Source organism: Salvia splendens, chromosome 12, assembly GCF_004379255.2.
Source record: "Salvia splendens isolate huo1 chromosome 12, SspV2, whole genome shotgun sequence".
Classification (NCBI taxonomy): Eukaryota; Viridiplantae; Streptophyta; class Magnoliopsida; order Lamiales; family Lamiaceae; genus Salvia; species Salvia splendens.
In genome coordinates this window covers 30,571,210-30,588,642 of record NC_056043.1, presented here as the reverse complement: position 1 = coordinate 30,588,642, position 17,433 = coordinate 30,571,210, and the positions used below count along the sequence as shown (strand labels likewise).

The following is a 17,433-nucleotide window of genomic DNA, read 5'->3' as shown; positions in this document are numbered from 1 at the left end:
AAAAGAAAAACTAACTAGAATTGCATGTTTCGGCTCAAAACAAGAACCTCCGAAACCCTTGTAGGACCAGTTATGTGGAACCAAAACCGGCGGTTACGGCCCAGCATCACCACTATTATGAATCAAATTATGAGTGGGGGCAACTTCAAGTACTACACAAGTATTCAGCTGCCTCAAAAATTGTCATAAATTTAAACTCTACCTGAAATAGTCTATAGAGTAAACATGAAGAAGCATATTGTTAATTTAATTTCAATATTCCCAAAAGAGAATTCCCGCAGAACCACCTATTAACCAAGGCCGAGATTTGAGCACCGGCTCTTCTGGTCCAAATATTTTCAGGTACCTGCAACAATGCAACACTTGACATATTAAAATGGGGATAACAAGTGCAGGGGTTGTGTGTTACCTAAAATAATTGAAATTAGGTTAGAAGAACATGAAGCTGTCTGCTTATAATATGCTTGGTGAGTCATTAGTCACTTCAAGAAGCATTAGCATGTAGAGCCAATTGTTTTTCCATCACTAATGTAGTGGAGCTGAACAGACATCCTAAAGGCGACAAAACAAATCCCAGAACAGTATTATAAATGGCACCATGTCATGCAAAAGTCCTACAGCAAACATGCCCATTTCTCATTTCTTTGCCCAATTTCCTCTCATCCACAATTGCTAAAATTAAGTCATTTGCACAATGAGTTTACAAACTCAGGTAAGATGTTACTAACAGCTGAAATATGTGTACATGTGGCGCTTATTAGCTAATATAATTGGTACTAAATAAGTCTTAACAAAAGCATAATTGGGTAAAACACCAATGAGTAAATATCCTTGCATATATTGCTACTGCACTATTTGTTCTAGTTCCTAACTTCCCTGATTTTTTACTTATCAGTTATGTGGTTTGACGAGTCAAAGACATAAAACAAAACTCAATTATACAGGTTAAACAGGAGTAGATATTATCCACACGTAGCCACCTCTTTTCAGCTATCATAATCCTGAAATGAAAGTGAACAGGAAAGGTTTCACACAGACCACACATTCATTCTTCACTTAATTTATACTCCTATCAGATAAGAAACTATGAAAGACAGGTTTCACATTGATAAACTAACTTGACCAGCAGAGTGAATATTCAGAAGTAAGTAGAATAGATTATCACCTAATGGCAACCGGATAATAGTTCAGTCTGCCAGTCATCAATGACAAGCATAGCTTATTACCAATTATTAATGAATTTATAGGGAATGTCATAAGTTGGAGCATTGTAGCCTTTTTGGTCAACTCAAACTACAGGCCTAAGCCCTAACCTAAATCAAGATAAATAACTTCTGGGAAAACTAAATAGATCTAGAAAATTTGAATAAAAAGTTTTATAGCAAAGCAAGGGAATACTGATTGTCGTACATTTATAAGCTCAGTCCAAATAACTGCCTTATCCACTAAAAGATGCATTAATCTATATGATCACATTCAGGTAAGTTTTCTTGGGGTAAGATTCTTGGTTCTTTCTCTCCAAAATCCTAATGATACTTATGTGACAGTCTATTACAACTGAACTGTCTTCAATGTTCAATCCCAAAAGGCTTTAATATCGAACTCTCGGACAGCATTTATATTTAAGAAGAAACTAAAAAGGGAAAAAGAGGGTGTATAAGTATAAAATGCTCGTTAATTAAATTTCATTTATTAAATACTAGTGATATCATTTCACTAGTTTACTTGAGTGAAAATATCTCTTAGTAAGTTATACTTTGATCGTTACATAATCAGTTCGCATTTGCATAACCGGATATGTTATAGTAACTCTAACTTATGATAGTTTTTGCCACTATAACCTTGATTTTATTTAGAAAAAACTAAATATATCTTGAATTTTGTAACCTAAAAAGGTCAGTCACTCCTGTGTTCCATTCAATGAAATATCAGCTAATCTTACCATTGTTCAATTCCTATGACTAATACATCCTAATTGTTCAACGTAACATGAAACAAATCGTAACTACATCCTTTGGTTCACAAAACATTCACATATAGAATCATCAGTTGGGCAACTAAAGCAACAAAAGTTTTCAGTTTATCCACAAGGCATCTACCCAGAAGCACAAGTAGCATTAGACTCACAAAGAAACTATTAGCGATCCTGACAAGAACGGCAGAGAGTACCATGGGATAGCTCACAGAAAGCTCGCACATTATCAGCCAGACGAGACGTCAACCGTGTTCCTGCCACTGTCCTATGCAGTGACAATAGTGATTGTGCGCATCCCAGCTCCCCCAATGTACTGCATCAAATAATCACCCTAAAAACATCAGCAATAGAGTAAACAAGTTGATAAATTCCCCACAAGCAGTTAAACTAGAATAATCATATCTCAAGTTCAATAAGTAGTAGGAGTAATTCAATGCGGAAGTTTCTCGCTGATCGTGAAATCGTAACAACTAAGCTTCAAATTGATGTTTCTCCCTAAAATCCAAACGAAATTCTCGTTCAGTTAAAGTGAAAAAAAAAACTTACAAAGATGTGATACATAATTCAGAATTTTATCAAACTTAGAAAACTCGCTGGAACAGATTCAACGCTGGATTGATAAACAGTTCCCCAAAAATCCGAAGATACAATCAATGGGGGAAAACACAAAAATTAGACCTGGGATTAGAAAAGGAGAAGCGTCGTGAGTTGAGGCGAGAGGAAGAAACGGGAGGAGGACGCAGGGTGGCGAGCGGCGGCGATGAACGGGAAGCGGAAGCCCTAGCGGTGGACATGAGCGATCGGGAAAGAGAACCGCGCCAAGCCATTGTTGCTGCTTCGGGAGAAAGGAGAAAATGATACAGTGTTTCGCATCGCAGGCAGGAGTATGTACACTCTATAGCGCGCTTATCAATTTTTCAAAATTAGTGTTACCTTGGAGCATCATTAGCCACGTCCCTAATTTAAGCCACAAGTCATTCCACATCATCATTCCTCTAAATTTGAGTTTCAGACCATAACTCCTCTAACAATGCCGACCACATCCAACATATATTACTTGTAAAAATTGAAAACGTTGAGCAATTATAACATGAGAAATTCATTTTTAATACAAAAATAATAAATTATAAACTAAAAAAATTTTAAAATTAGAACTATTAAAAAAAGTGCAAAAAATTAAAAATCTGAAAATCAAAATGGTCAACACGTCGCCCCTCTCCCTCTTCTTCCTTTTCCTCCCTCTTCTTCCTCTCCCCTTCCCTCTTCTTCCTCTTCCAAATGCATAAAAATTCAGAAATTGGGGACCAGGACCGGCCCGGACCCCCTCCAACGCCGGGTCGGGACGCAACGGGTCACATCCCCGGAAGCTCCATCGCCGGCTAGGCCGGACCTCGGGCGCGGCTGCGTCACGGGGAAGGTCCCAGGCCGGAAAATGTGCTCGTTTAACTCGTGGCCGCAGGCCGGGACCCAGGTGCGGTCCGACCCGCTAGCGTTAATGATTCTCTTAGAGCATCCACAACCCCGTCCCCAATTCATGCCCCAAGCCCCCTCCACGTCATCATTTCCCTAAATTTGAGTCCCAGGCCACAACTCCTCTAACCCTGGAGGCCCCATCCCGGACCACAATTATTAAATTGCACTATTCACAACTCCAACATATTTTACTCGTAAAATAGAATACGTTGAACAATTAAAATCGGGAAAATTCATTGTTCAATCGAAAAATAGAAAATTACAAATCCTAGAAAAAGAAAATTAAAAATCCTAGAGAAAGAAATTTACAAATCCTAAAAAAAATTACAAATCCTAGAAAAAGAAAATTACAAATCCTAGAAAAAGAAAATTACAAATCCTAAAAATTTTAAAAAACTACTTCTTTATTTGTGCGCGAAGGTAGGCGATCATCTCATGGTGCAACTCGAGCTCGAACTCCGACATTATCGAGGTATCCCTCGATGTCAACTCCGTTAGCTGGCCCATCCACAACGTAATACTCATATCCAACATAGAGTCGGATATCTAATCCAAGGAAGGATTGGGCGGCGGCGGCATAGCGGAGTAGCTCGCAGTTGCCTTCCCCTTCGCTTTCCTCTTTGCCGCCTTTGTGCCCATCGGACAACTTTGAGTACCAGGGGATGAGAGGAAGATGTCATCGTCTGTCACGTTGAGGTCGATTGGCGGACCTCCTTCGCTCGAAGAGTAGTGTCCGGCGGCGGAAACTTTGGTTCTCTTCGGCGCCCCACTTGCCGCCGGTTCTGCCCACCGGTGTACTTCGGGCTCTTCTCGACAAGCTTCCAAACGTCGAAGTACTTGAACTGCTTCTTCCCGTCAGAGAAGAACTCTGCCCTGGCCTTCTCCACGAGGTCCATCTCGCTATGCCCGCTCGGCCACATCCGGACTACGTTAGTCCACTTGCCATTCCACTTGTTCATCTCCTTCTGGACCTGACCCCAATGCTTGGGTAGCTTCACGTAGCTACGCTAGAACGACCCTCTTGGTCGACCAATGTTGTACTTATCTACAATCCGCTGCCAGAACACTTTGCCGCTCTGCTGGTTGCCGATGATAGGATCCTCGGAGAATTCGATGAAGTTCTTGGCCGGCCACAATATCTCCTACGGATTATACTTCTTCGGCCCCTCCTCATCCGCAACCTTGCCCTTGCCCCTCCCTTCAGCGAGCTCCATATCACTGATTTCGTACTCATCAGTGCTAACTGGCGATGTTATTTCCATGTTGGTATCCAACCCCGGACTAGGCGTTGCATTTGGGTTGGGCGACGCCGGCACGTGCCAATTGTTGGCGTTGACGAAATCGCCCATCTGTCGTTGGTCGCTGTTAAACCACTCTATAGAAGCCGAAAATATTGAAATACAAGAGGATTGAAATGGAGAAAGTGTGGAGGAGTGGAAGAATGGAGCACAACAAGTGTATAAATAGGCAAACAATACGTAAATACAAATAAAAATAAAAAAACGAGGGGACTTGAGGCCCGGCCCAAAGACATCTAACGCCGAGCCGGGACTCGCGATCTGCGTCACGGGCACACATAACGCTGGCATGGGACGGACCCCGGGCGCGGCCCCGAGATGCGACTGCATCACGGGGACCGTCCCTGGCTAGAAAATGGGGATGTTTAACGCGCCAGGCCCGGCCTGGGAGTGGCAGCGTTATGGATGCTCTTATCAATACTGGTTTAATAATTTTTTATTTTGATAATGGAACTCCCTCCATCCCATAACATATTTTATTAGGTGATGAGAAAATATATATTTATATATAAATGCACAAAAGAACTTAAAAAAAGAAGAAATATGACATCTACAAACTAAAAAAAGAATGTGTCCTCTATTTATAAATCTTTATATTGTTTCATTATAAGAGTATGTTTAGTAAGAAGTTAGCTTCCACAATTATTTGCATGTTTATGGTCTTTTAATGAATTTTGTGTTAATCTATTTTCCACACATGGTTATATCATTGGGTTTATGGTAGTGTGCACATTGGCTTTGTTTGAATGTTAGGAAACAATGCAATGCGAGGCTATTATTTTGGGCACCTTGCTGGGAGTTGTCAATTTCTTTTCCCATATTTAATGCGAATCAGGGTTCGATTGAGCAGTAGACAGTTCGAGTGATGGTTCCGGACGACCTCTTCGATCAATATCAAAGCAGATTCCATGTCATTCCTCATCCCATAACCAGAACCTCTCTTCTCCTTCTCCTAATAGTTTGCTTGAATACCCTCACCATCAATTGCACCCATTTCTACGTGCTTGAATAAGAGATAGAGGGAAAAAAGTGGTGTGAATCTCATGAATTGTATTTAATGGCCACCGTGGTGGATAGATACTCTAACAAACTGCAGATTTTCCTCGGCCAAATTCTCAACAAAATTCAATCTCCATGATGGAGTACGTACTAAACAAGCCCAACAGCAGTAAAGCCCAAGACAGAGTATCAGTTCGGCATGACTAAAGAGTATCAGTCCGGCGTGACTAAAGAGTTCAGTTCGGCACAACCAAAGAGTTCGGCCCCAGCCTACAGCTCGGTGAAAGCCAACTCATCAAGCTCTGCTCTCAGGTCGGCATCAAGCTCTACTCTCAGATCGGCAAAAGCTGCTCGGCAATAATTCAGCAGTTCGGTCTCAGTATTCGACCGAACTAGGAGATAGTGGACTCATGCAAGATTTCCACTTCCGCTACACCGACGATCTATTTTAGTGGTGTCAAGCAGTCATTAACTCAGGCAGGATAGTGGACCCATGCAAGGTCGCCACGATCTCCACGACATCCACTACCTAATAAATGCTGCATGCCACGATCTTGGTTCAAAATATAAATAGGACCTAGGTCAGATAGATAAAGGATCTTCTGATTTTTCTGTTACCTTCTGTAAAGCTCTCTAGAGAGAATATCATAAAGCAGGCCAGTGTTGTAAGCTGTAATTCGCAGATCAAGCAATACAAACCTGCCCCCATTTCTCCCCGTGGATGTAGATTTACCTCAGTAAATCGAACCACGTAAAATCTCTGCGTTGATCTTCATTTATTTCCTGCATTTACAAACATCAAAAATTCGCCGCCTTATCACTGGCGCCGTCTGTGGGAAACAGAGAACCAAATTTGTGATAAAGCGAGTTTTTGATCCTCTTCTACCAAAAAAATGCATACCAGATCACATAACACCCGTGCCTCCGTCCGTGATAACCATGAGGAAGCTAATCCAGCAGCCCATAGGCCTGGAAAGCAGCCTCGTGAAAAATCTACTTCCAGTTCTCACGGAGAAGGAGCAAGCCGCTCAAAAGGTCCACACACCGAGTCTTCCCAGCAGCCTGATTTGAACGAGGCTGTCAAGCTGTTCTTGACCGAGAAGCAGGAGGAGTTCTTAACCTTCCTGCAGAAGAGCCAACAGTCGGAGAAGACAACAGCGGATTCTCCCTCCTCATCCAGACATGAAAGTCACTACCGCAGTAGTGACGTGTCTTCCAGGAGAAAGAATCCTCAACCTCAACATGCTCCTGCTCCTCCTCGGTACCGGAACCACAGGAGAACTCCATCTCCTCCGTACCGAAGAGATGTCGGGTTCGCCATGTACGGAGCATTAAAGACTCCGTTCTCGGACGATATCACCCGAACTCCTTTGCCGCGGAACTACCGGACACCGTCAATGACTTATGACGGGCTGGAGGATCCTCATGACTTCCTGGGACGCTATCAATATAATATGGCGAACCAGGGTCTCAATGAGGTCCACATGTGCAAGCTGTTCCCCGAGCTGCTCATCGGGAACGCCAGAAGGTGGTTCGACAGCCTTCCTCAAGGCAGCATCAGATCCTACCGAGATCTCATGGATGCTTTCCACAGGAGGTTCTTTCAGAAAGCGGAAGCCCGAATCACTTCGGCTCAGCTGCTTTCTATACGTCAAGGTCGCGACGAAAAGATCAGCGACTTCCTGACGAGATTCCATAAGGAATGCCTACAAGTAGATAATCTCAATGATCTACTTGTCATCTCGGCATTCCAAAATGGAATCCTGCCCGGAGCTCTCTACAGAAAGCTCGTGGAGTGCGGTCCGCAAACAGCTCAAGAAATGTGGGACATTGCGGACCAGTTTTCTCGTGCGGATGAGGCAGACCGTCGAAAACGGTCGTTAGACAGCTCATCCCAAGGAGACAAAAGGAAGCCCGATCAAAGCGACCAGGTGCTTCCTCGCCGAACTCCTTTTGAAAGAATTCAAAGGGCACCAGTACAAGGCAGATTGGGACCACGTCTCAATCCTGAGAAGCCGCCCGCTCAGTTCGTACCATTAAACAAGTCAAGAGCGGAAATTTTCGAACTACATTCCGATATGTTCGAAAAACCAAAGCGGATGACGAAATCAGCCGCACGGCGACTTCAGGATCAATATTGCTCCTTCCATCAAACCCACGGTCACGATACCGAGGAGTGCCGAGATTTGGCTGCAGGTATTGATGTTCTTGTGAAAACAGGAACGTTAAAAAAATACCAAAGCAAGCAGCCGAAAAAGAACAAAAGGCAGAGAAGTGCGAACTGCAATCCTCAGGATCCGAAAAGGCATGAGGATCCCGAAGACGACGACGAGCCGCAATACGATGGAGTAATCCTGACTATTGATGCTCTCCCAGCCGGGAAGACTAAGTCGTCCCTAAAAGCAGAACGCAGAGGTTCCAATCAAGAGGAGCCAACACACAAAAGGCTGAAGAAAGACGAAGTGATTACATTTTCAGATGCCGATCCCGTCCCAGCCATCTCTCCTCACCAAGACGCTATTGTCATTCAAGCCGGAGTGGCAAACAAACTGATCCACAGAGTATTTGTGGATACAGGAGCGTCAGTCAGCATTCTTTTTAAAGAATGTTTCGATAAAATGGAAGTGGATCCAGCTCGGCTCAGTCCGGCTCCACTTCCTCTGAAAAGTTTCGCCCAGGAGGACACCCGCCCTGAAGGTATTATCAGCCTTCCGATCACGGTGGGAAAAGCGCCTACAAGCTCCAATACGATGATCGAGTTCTTTGTGGTGAAAGCTCGGTCCCCGTACAACATCATCCTGGGGAGAGACTGGCTCAACATAGTTCGGGCCGTTTGCTCTACCTATCACCTCACCATCAAGATCCCCACTAAAGGTGGGATAGCGGTCATCCGAGGTGATCAAAAGAGAGCAAAAGAATGTCTGCAGATTGCGCTTAAAAGTGCCGAGCAACCAGTTCGGCACCATCAAGCATAGCAATCACAGCAACCGGAGTCAGAGGCAAGCGAGATGACCGAAGTCACTTCAGAGCCGAACTCAATGACCGTTCAGTTATACGAAGATGATCCATCCAGAGTGGTCAAGATCGGCTTCGCGGGAACGCCCCTACTTCGGGAAAAAACCATCCAGCTCCTCAAGGAGTATAAAGACGTCTTTGCATGGTCTCCGTTGGACATGACCGGAGTGCCCCCCGAGGTAATCACTCATCGGTTAAATATTGATCCTTCGGTCCGGCCGATAAAACAGAAGCAAAGACTCTTTGCGGCAGAACGAAGTCAAGTCATCCATGACGAAGTCCGTCAATTATTGAAGGCGGATGTGTTATTCGAAGTGAAGTATCCTTCTTGGGTGGCCAATCCTGTGATGATCAAGAAAAAAGGAGGAGGATGGCGGATGTGCATAGATTTTACCGATCTAAACAAGCACTGTCCAAAAGATTGCTATCCCCTTCCGAATATAGATAAAAAAGTAGAAGCTTTGATCGGCTTCGAAATTTTCTGTTTTCTTGATTTATACAAAGGATATCACCAAGTGTTGATGGATGAGAGTGACGCTCCGAAAACAGCTTTCATCACCGATTTCGGCATTTTCGCTTATAAAAAGATGCCATTCGGTTTAAAGAATGCCGGAGCCACTTATCAAAGGATGGTAGACAAGCTTTTTCGGCACCTCATCGGGAAACAGGTTGAAGTGTATGTCGACGACATAGTTGTCAAAAGCAAAAGCACTTCGGAGTACGAAGACAACCTCAAATCCACTCTCGACGTGCTCCGAAAAGCCAACCTCAAACTCAACCCCCAAAAATGTACCTTTTTGGTAGATTCAGGAAAATTTCTGGGTTGTTGGGTTTCAAAGGACGGACTCAAGGCAAACCCTTCAAAAGTTCAAGTCATTCAAAACATGGCAATGCCGAAGTCCATACATGACGTGCAAAGGCTAACCGGATGTCTAGCCGCACTGAATCGATTCCTTTCCCAAGCAGCCGAAAAGTAACTGCCGTTCTTCAAAGTGTTGAAAAAAGCACCAAAGTTCGAGTGGGGAGCCGAGCAGAAAAAGGCCTTTGACGAGCTCAAAAGTTATCTAGCCGAGCTTCCTATTCTCTCTGCTCCAACCGAAGCCGAAGTAATATTCTTATACTTAGCGGCTTCAGATCAAACCATCAGCGCGGTGCTTGTACGAGAAGAAGGCCTAAAGCAGTTTCCCATCTACTTTACAAGCCGAGCATTAAGAGGTCCAGAAACAAGATATCAACCTCTGGAAAAAATTGCTCTGGCGTTAGTAAATGCAGCAAGGAGACTGCGGCCATACTTCTATGCTCACAAGGTATGCGTCTTAACCGATCTGCCTCTTCGGCAAGTTTTGACCAAGCTAGAAGCATCAGGCAGAATCGCCAAATGGGCCATAGAGCTGGGAGAACACTCGATCGAGTACCTACCTCGGAAAGCCATCAAGGGACAAGCCTTGGCAGATTTTCTTACAGAGGCCAAGTTCGATCAAGCAATCCCTGTCATTGCCGAACAGAAAAAGTCTGCCGATGCCGAACTAGCACAGCCCTTGGAATCCGAAGTAGAGCCGCCAGACTGCTGGAGCGGATTCGTAGATGGAGCTTCAAACAAGATGGGAAGTGGAGCTGGTATTTTACTCATCGCTCCCGACGGACACGAGGTAACCTACTCACTTCGGTTCCTATTCCCCACTACTAATAATGAAGCCGAGTACGAAGCCCTCCTTGCCGGACTCCAGTTAGCGCAAAGTCTGCTCGTCAAATCTCTCAAAGTCCATTGTGATTCACAAGTCATAGTGAATCACATGTTGGGTACAAGTGAAGCCCGTGACGAGAGAATGAAGAAGTATTTGGACAAAGCGCAAAGCATCAGCCGAAGTTTTTCCTATTTTCGGATAATCCGCGTTCCCAGAGCGGAAAATAGCCGAGCAGATACCTTAAGTAAGTTGGCCTCAGATCCGAGCTCAAAGGCGGAAGAATTAATGCATCGAAGCATTGATGAAGCCGAGGTACATTCAGTATCCAGCTCGCCGAACTGGATGACGCCGATCTTGCAGTATCTGGATCAAGGACAATTGCCCGAGGATAAGAGAGAAGCTCGGAAGATCACGTGCCGAGCACTTCGGTACGAACTTCATGAAGGAGTCCTCTTTAGAAAGTCTTACCTCCAACCGTTATTGCGGTGCGTAGGACCAGAAGAGACGGACTACATCCTCAGAGAAGTTCATGAAGGATCGTGCGGCAGCCACATCGGAGCTAGAGCTTTAGCTAAAAAAGTTCTAAGATGGGGATTTTATTGGCCAACCTTGGTACAAGAAGCAGTGCAGCTCGTCAAGACATGCCCGAAGTGCCAAATCCATGCAAATATCCCAAGGATGCCGCAGACCGATCTATCCACTATGCAAAGCCCTTGGCCTTTCATGCAATGGGGCATAGACATAGTGGGACCACTTCCTCAAGCTCCTCGGCAAATGAAATTCCTAATCGTTGCCGTGGACTACTTTACAAAGTGGGTGGAAGCTGAACCATTAGCTACGATAACGAGCTCGAAGGCATTGGATTTCGTCTGGAAGAACATAGTGTGTCGATTTGGCATACCCCACATCCTCATCTCGGATAACGGGACTCAGTTCACCGACAAGACGTTCAAGAATTGGTGCCAAGAGCTGAATATTCAACAGCGGTTCACTTCGGTCTCTCATCCACAAGCAAACGGACAAACGGAGATAACAAATCGTATCCTGGTGAAAGGGTTAAAAGCTCGGTTAAAACAAGCCAAAGGACAATGGGTAGAAAATCTCCCTCAAGTCCTATGGTCCTACCGAACTACACCCACAACCTCCAATGGTGAAACTCCGTACAGTCTGGTGTACGGCACTGAAGCCGTAATTCCGGTGGAGATCGGCGTACCCAGTCCCCGAACTCTAAATTTCTCCTCAGAAATGAATGACGACGGACTGAGAGCCGAGCTAGATCTTGCCGAAGAAAGAAGAGAATTGGCATGCATAAAAGCAGCCAAATACAAGGAGCAAGTAGCCCGGTATTACAACCAAAGGGTGAAGAAGCTGCAATTTCAAGTGGGAGATCTCGTCCTGAGAAACAACGAAGTAAGCCGAGCAGAAAAGCTGGGCAAGCTCGAACCCACATGGGAAGGTCCGTATCGGGTATCAGAAGTCCTCGGCAAAGGGTCTTACAAATTGGCTCACATGTCAGGAGAACAGGTACCCCGAACATGGCACATTTCCAACCTCAAAAAGTTCCATTTGTAAGAGACAGTCCGGTCAGTCAGTCTTGAGTCCTGTTTGCTCAATGTGCTTTATTTGGTTTACTTGGTCTTTATTTGTCTCTGTGCGTTTTGTTTGTGTGTTTTGTCTGTCTCTGTGCGTGTCGTCTCTTACAAATGTTACTGAGGCATCTTGTTCTTCGAAGGCTGATCCCCTTCTTAGAACATATACAAGCTAAACGATTGTAAGTCAAAGCTTCTACAGAAGATACAAGACCACAATTCAGCTTAAACAAGCAGTTCGTCTGAAACGAGCTGCAACAAGCCCACGATTGTGCGTCAAAGCTTCTAAAGAGGATACAAGACCACAATTCAGCTTAAACAAGCACTTCGTCTGAAACGAACTGCAACAAAAGTCCAATTCTCGCGATAAAACTTGCCTGAATTAGGACTAGGGAAAGTCCGATCCACGCGATAAAACTCGCCGAATTAGGACAAGGGAAAGTCCGATCCCCAAATTAGGACAAGGGAAAGTCCGATCCCCAAATTAGGACAACGGAAAGTCCGATCCGAGCGATAAAACTCGCCAAATTAGGACACAAACCAAGTCCGGTCAAAGAAGAGTTCACTTCATGAGACCGTGGACAAACATCAACTTACCCCATACTTTTATCCAGAATGCCGAAGTGATTCACTTCGCTTTTCGGGGGGGGGTAGTGATGGAGTACGTACTAAACAAGCCCAACAGCAGTAAAGCCCAAGACAGAGTATCAGTTCGGCATGACTAAAGAGTATCAGTCCGGCGTGACTAAAGAGTTCAGTTCGGCACAACCAAAGAGTTCGGCCCCAGCCTACAGCTCGGTGAAAGCCAACTCATCAAGCTCTGCTCTCAGGTCGGCATCAAGCTCTACTCTCAGATCGGCAAAAGCTGCTCGGCAATAATTCAGCAGTTCGGTCTCAGTATTCGACCGAACTAGGAGATAGTGGACTCATGCAAGATTTCCACTTCCGCTACACCGACGATCTATTTTAGTGGTGTCAAGCAGTCATTAACTCAGGCAGGATAGTGGACCCATGCAAGGTCGCCACGATCTCCACGACATCCACTACCTAATAAATGCTGCATGCCACGATCTTGGTTCAAAATATAAATAGGACCTAGGTCAGATAGATAAAGGATCTTCTGATTTTTCTGTTACCTTCTGTAAAGCTCTCTAGAGAGAATATCATAAAGCAGGCCAGTGTTGTAAGCTGTAATTCGCAGATCAAGCAATACAAACCTGCCCCCATTTCTCCCCGTGGATGTAGATTTACCTCAGTAAATCGAACCACGTAAAATCTCTGCGTTGATCTTCATTTATTTCCTGCATTTACAAACATCAAAAATTCGCCGCCTTATCACTCCACGATGTATATGTGTGCATGCACTACCATAGAAGCAAGAAAATTTCATCAATTTTTTGTTGAGATGAAGAGTGGGAGAGTGAGTAGCTTCCCTACATCAGGTACCAACCCAAACACTCCTAGTTTCCTTTTTTGCATTCATCATATAAGAAAAATATAATGGATCTCATGAAAATAGAATTTCAAAATTACAACCAGCCCTAGCTTGTCCGCAAGCTGTCAAATACACAAGAAAACCAAAACAGAGAATAACCAAATCTATGGCATCAATGTCACAGTTATATCTTCAATGCAAACCAGAAAAAGCAAACCTAAAAACTTGTTTCACCAGTCCAACTCTTCTAAATATCAAGATAAAATGCTCAACTTCACCAAAATGGTGAGATACTAGTCCTATGGCTATGAAAGTTACAAAAGTGGAGGACTTATCTTGTGAGCACGTTTCGGCGGTGATTGTTCTAGCGGAGGCAGCAGTGGCGGCCATGGCCGGACGTGGAGTCCTCTAAAGGCACTTAAGCCCCTAATGACCTTATTTTTATTATTTTTCTTTTGTAATTTTTTTAATTTTAATAGTATCAATTTTGTATTATTCTTTAAAATAGAAACTATTTCTATTTTGGTCTCTACCTTAGAGATATAAATTTTCTAAACTTTCTAGTTTAGGAAGCGAATCCCACGGTACACTAACACTACTTCCACTACTTTTTCTGTTCTGCTCTCTTATTCTAGCTATTTTTCTCTGACCTCTTTTTACTTTACTGATTCTTCTTTTTTATTTTACCAGTTGTGTGTTAAAACCCGTGTCATTTCAATAATTTCTTTTTTTCTAAAATGGAGATGAGCTACTCCCTCCATCCCCAAAGAATATGCACTTTGAGTTCGGCACCGGTTTTAATGTAAAATTGGTAAAGTAAGAAAGAGGTAGAGAAAAAAAGTAACTAAAGTATTGTGAGTGGAGAATGGGTCCCATCCCATTAGAGATAAAATACTTTCCAAAATTTGAAAGTGCATATTTTTATAGGACGAACCCTAAACCCTAAAGAGTGCATATTCTTGTGGGACGGATGGAGTATATATCTTAAATTAAATTTAGTAAAAAATAGCTCCTATCAATGATTATTTCTGAGTTGGTCCTTGCACGCAGCAACCAGCAATGGCACCGAGGGAGAAACCTCGTCGAAAGAGAGATTCAAACATAGCCGAGAGAAGGTTGGCGTCGCGAGCCATCGCCGGACGGATGAGAGCATGGAGAGAGTTAGCGCGCAGTGGGGATGCACAGTGCCGCCTCTGAGTGTTGGTGATGGCAGTTGAAAGGCGGAGATTGGAGAAAGTGAGAGAAGAAGAATTGGGGGAAAAACATGGGTAAATACATGACTTGTACAAAATGTTTCACATTTGATTCATATTAATACAAAAAGTTTGAAGTTTACGTAAATCATACGAAAGGTTTCATTCGCGTATCAATTTAGTACATTTCATCGTATATGTGTTTAAACGACTAATAAATGATTGGAGGGAATAATTGTTGGGCATATTTAAAGGTTCGACTAATTAACGTGATGGGCTGATTAATTAAATCTGAGATGACTAATTAATCTTCGATTTATTTATTTACCCGAATAATTAATATAAGGAACTTAGTGTTTTGAATTAATTATCAGGATTAATTAAATATCCTGATTTAATTAATGTACAGAGCTTCAAAAATTCCCTAACGATGAACGAGAATATAAAATGAACACCATAAAGGATGTATGCATTCTATTTAAGTTAAGTTATTTTGTTAAAGTCTAATTAGCATGTTATCCTCTTTTAAAAAAAAGGTTTTTTTGCACTCTATTTAACATCGAATTGAAAAGTCAAGTTAAGGATTTAAGCGAATGAGGTGGACTTTCTTGTAAATATGAACTATATTGAAGAAAAAGGCAATGACATCACCAAAATTTAGACATGTAAAGATTTACCATCACATTTTCCATGAAGAATCATCATTAAGGGATGATTGAGATTTTTTAATTTTCATAATTTGGACGTGAGTATGACAAAGGAGAATTTGACATTTTTTTGATTTCGCAGGCAATTAAAAATTTAATTCGTGTTCATTATTTAAGGTAAATGAATCATTTTTGCACTTGTCTATAGATGAACATGCTGTTTATAGAATGGACATCAAAGCAATTAGCGCGTCCTGTTGGGCCCATTTCCAATCCATAGACTGGAAGAAGTATTTTCATTTTTCTAATTAAAATTACATCTTTTAATATAAACCTAACATTCCAAAAATTGGTTACATATTTTCTATAGACGGAGAAGTATTATGTATTTATTGAAAAGTATAGTAAAATTAACCAATAATATTTGAATATTCATTCACATATATGAATTTGGTTATAGTTTTGCCTGGAATTCTCGTTTGACACACGAAGGCATGAAATTATTTACTTTAGCAAAAATAATAGTTTATCCATTTTAGCCTTGTAGTTAAAATATAAATTATATCACATTTTGTGTGCGTGCAAAAATGCAAATGCAACACTAAAAAGTGAGACGGCATACGGCTATTTGCGTGGAATATAGGACGTTACCATAAACTCCTCCATATGATGCTTCCATGAACTTTATTAGATTTCATTATCCATCCATTCTAGGAATGGCTGCAATAAATATGAAATCTGAAAATCTAAGACAGTAGGTTTGAAAAGAAAATTTTCATTTTTGACTTAGTTTTCCGCATTTCATCAATTGAAATGTCAGCCGTTAGATTAAATGGGTAATGTAAATGCTCACTCACTCACTCCAATCGCCAATTGAAATGTCAGCCGATAGATTAAATGGGTAATAAATACTAACTCCCATCGCCAATAACGACCATGGGCCCACCACGCCATTTCCGCCTCTTTCGCCAATATACCCATGTAAACAATAACGACCATGGGCCCACCACGCCTTTCAGCCTTTACCACTATGACTTTAGTAGTACTACTTATTATTTATATCTCTCACTACACACACATCAAAATACAACTCAAATACTTTCATCTTGTACAACTCAACTCAAATACAAACAACACATACACAAAAAAATGTCGAGTTCATTAGATTAGAAATCCTACCTGCCACTGTTTCCTGGGCCCGGGGTTTGAATGCTGTGAACGCTCACTGTTTTATTTTTTGAGTGATGGCACAGGAGAAAATATCCCTTTTAGTATGAGCTAAGTATAAAGAGAATAAAGTACGAAACAGAAAGAGTAGAAATAATGTTATATTTATTTTAGTAAAAGTTTCATTTTAATAGGATAATCTAAAAAGAAAAACATTTAATAATTTTTAATGAGATAAAATGGAGTATATGATATATCATATGTCTCATCTTTTTGCTGATTAAGTGCTCCATATTATAGCAAGTAACAACTCCAATGATCTTTATAAATACTACATAATTAGTTGGGACACCAAAAAATAAAGATACTTTATGAAGTGTTGTCGACATAATTAGACACAAATTAGCCTTCTTAATAGCATTAAAAAAATTACTTAGCCATTAATTTTGTTGTACTGTAAGATAAAAGTACTCCATATGATGCCCCCACGAACGTTTGATTTCATCATCCATCCATTCTATAAAAAATAATGTTCACTATTGACATGTTCATCCACTATCGAATATCAGAATTCTAACGCTGCAAGAAAATTTCTTTGAAAAATGATTCATTTACCTTGAATAATTAACACAAATTAAACTGTTAACTGCCCGCGAAATAATTTTTTTTTGTCAAATTCTTCTTCGTCACAACCAAATTATGAAGTTTAAAAAATCTCAATTATCCCAGAATGATGATTTTTCATGGCAAATACGATGGTAAATCTATATACGTGTAAATTTTTGATAATGTCGATAAATGTTTATTTACTACTCCCTCCGTTTCTAAAGAATATGCACTTTGGATTTGACACGAGTTTTAATGTAAAATTGATATAGTAAGAGAGAGGTAAATAGAAAAAGTAATTAAAGTATTGTTAATGGAGAATGAGTCTCACCTCAATAGAGTGAAAGGACT

The 17,433-nt window shown here is 41.9% G+C and overlaps 1 long non-coding RNA gene across 1 annotated transcript; it reads left to right on the top strand.

Annotated features, from left to right (window-relative positions):
- The first annotated feature begins 352 nt into the window (after nucleotides 1-352).
- LOC121757970 lies at nucleotides 353-2,382 on the top strand. Its single transcript, XR_006041285.1, has 2 exons — nucleotides 353-712; nucleotides 2,041-2,382. It is a non-coding gene; the product is annotated as an uncharacterized LOC121757970 (long non-coding RNA).
- Nucleotides 2,383-17,433: the final 15,051 nt, after the last annotated feature.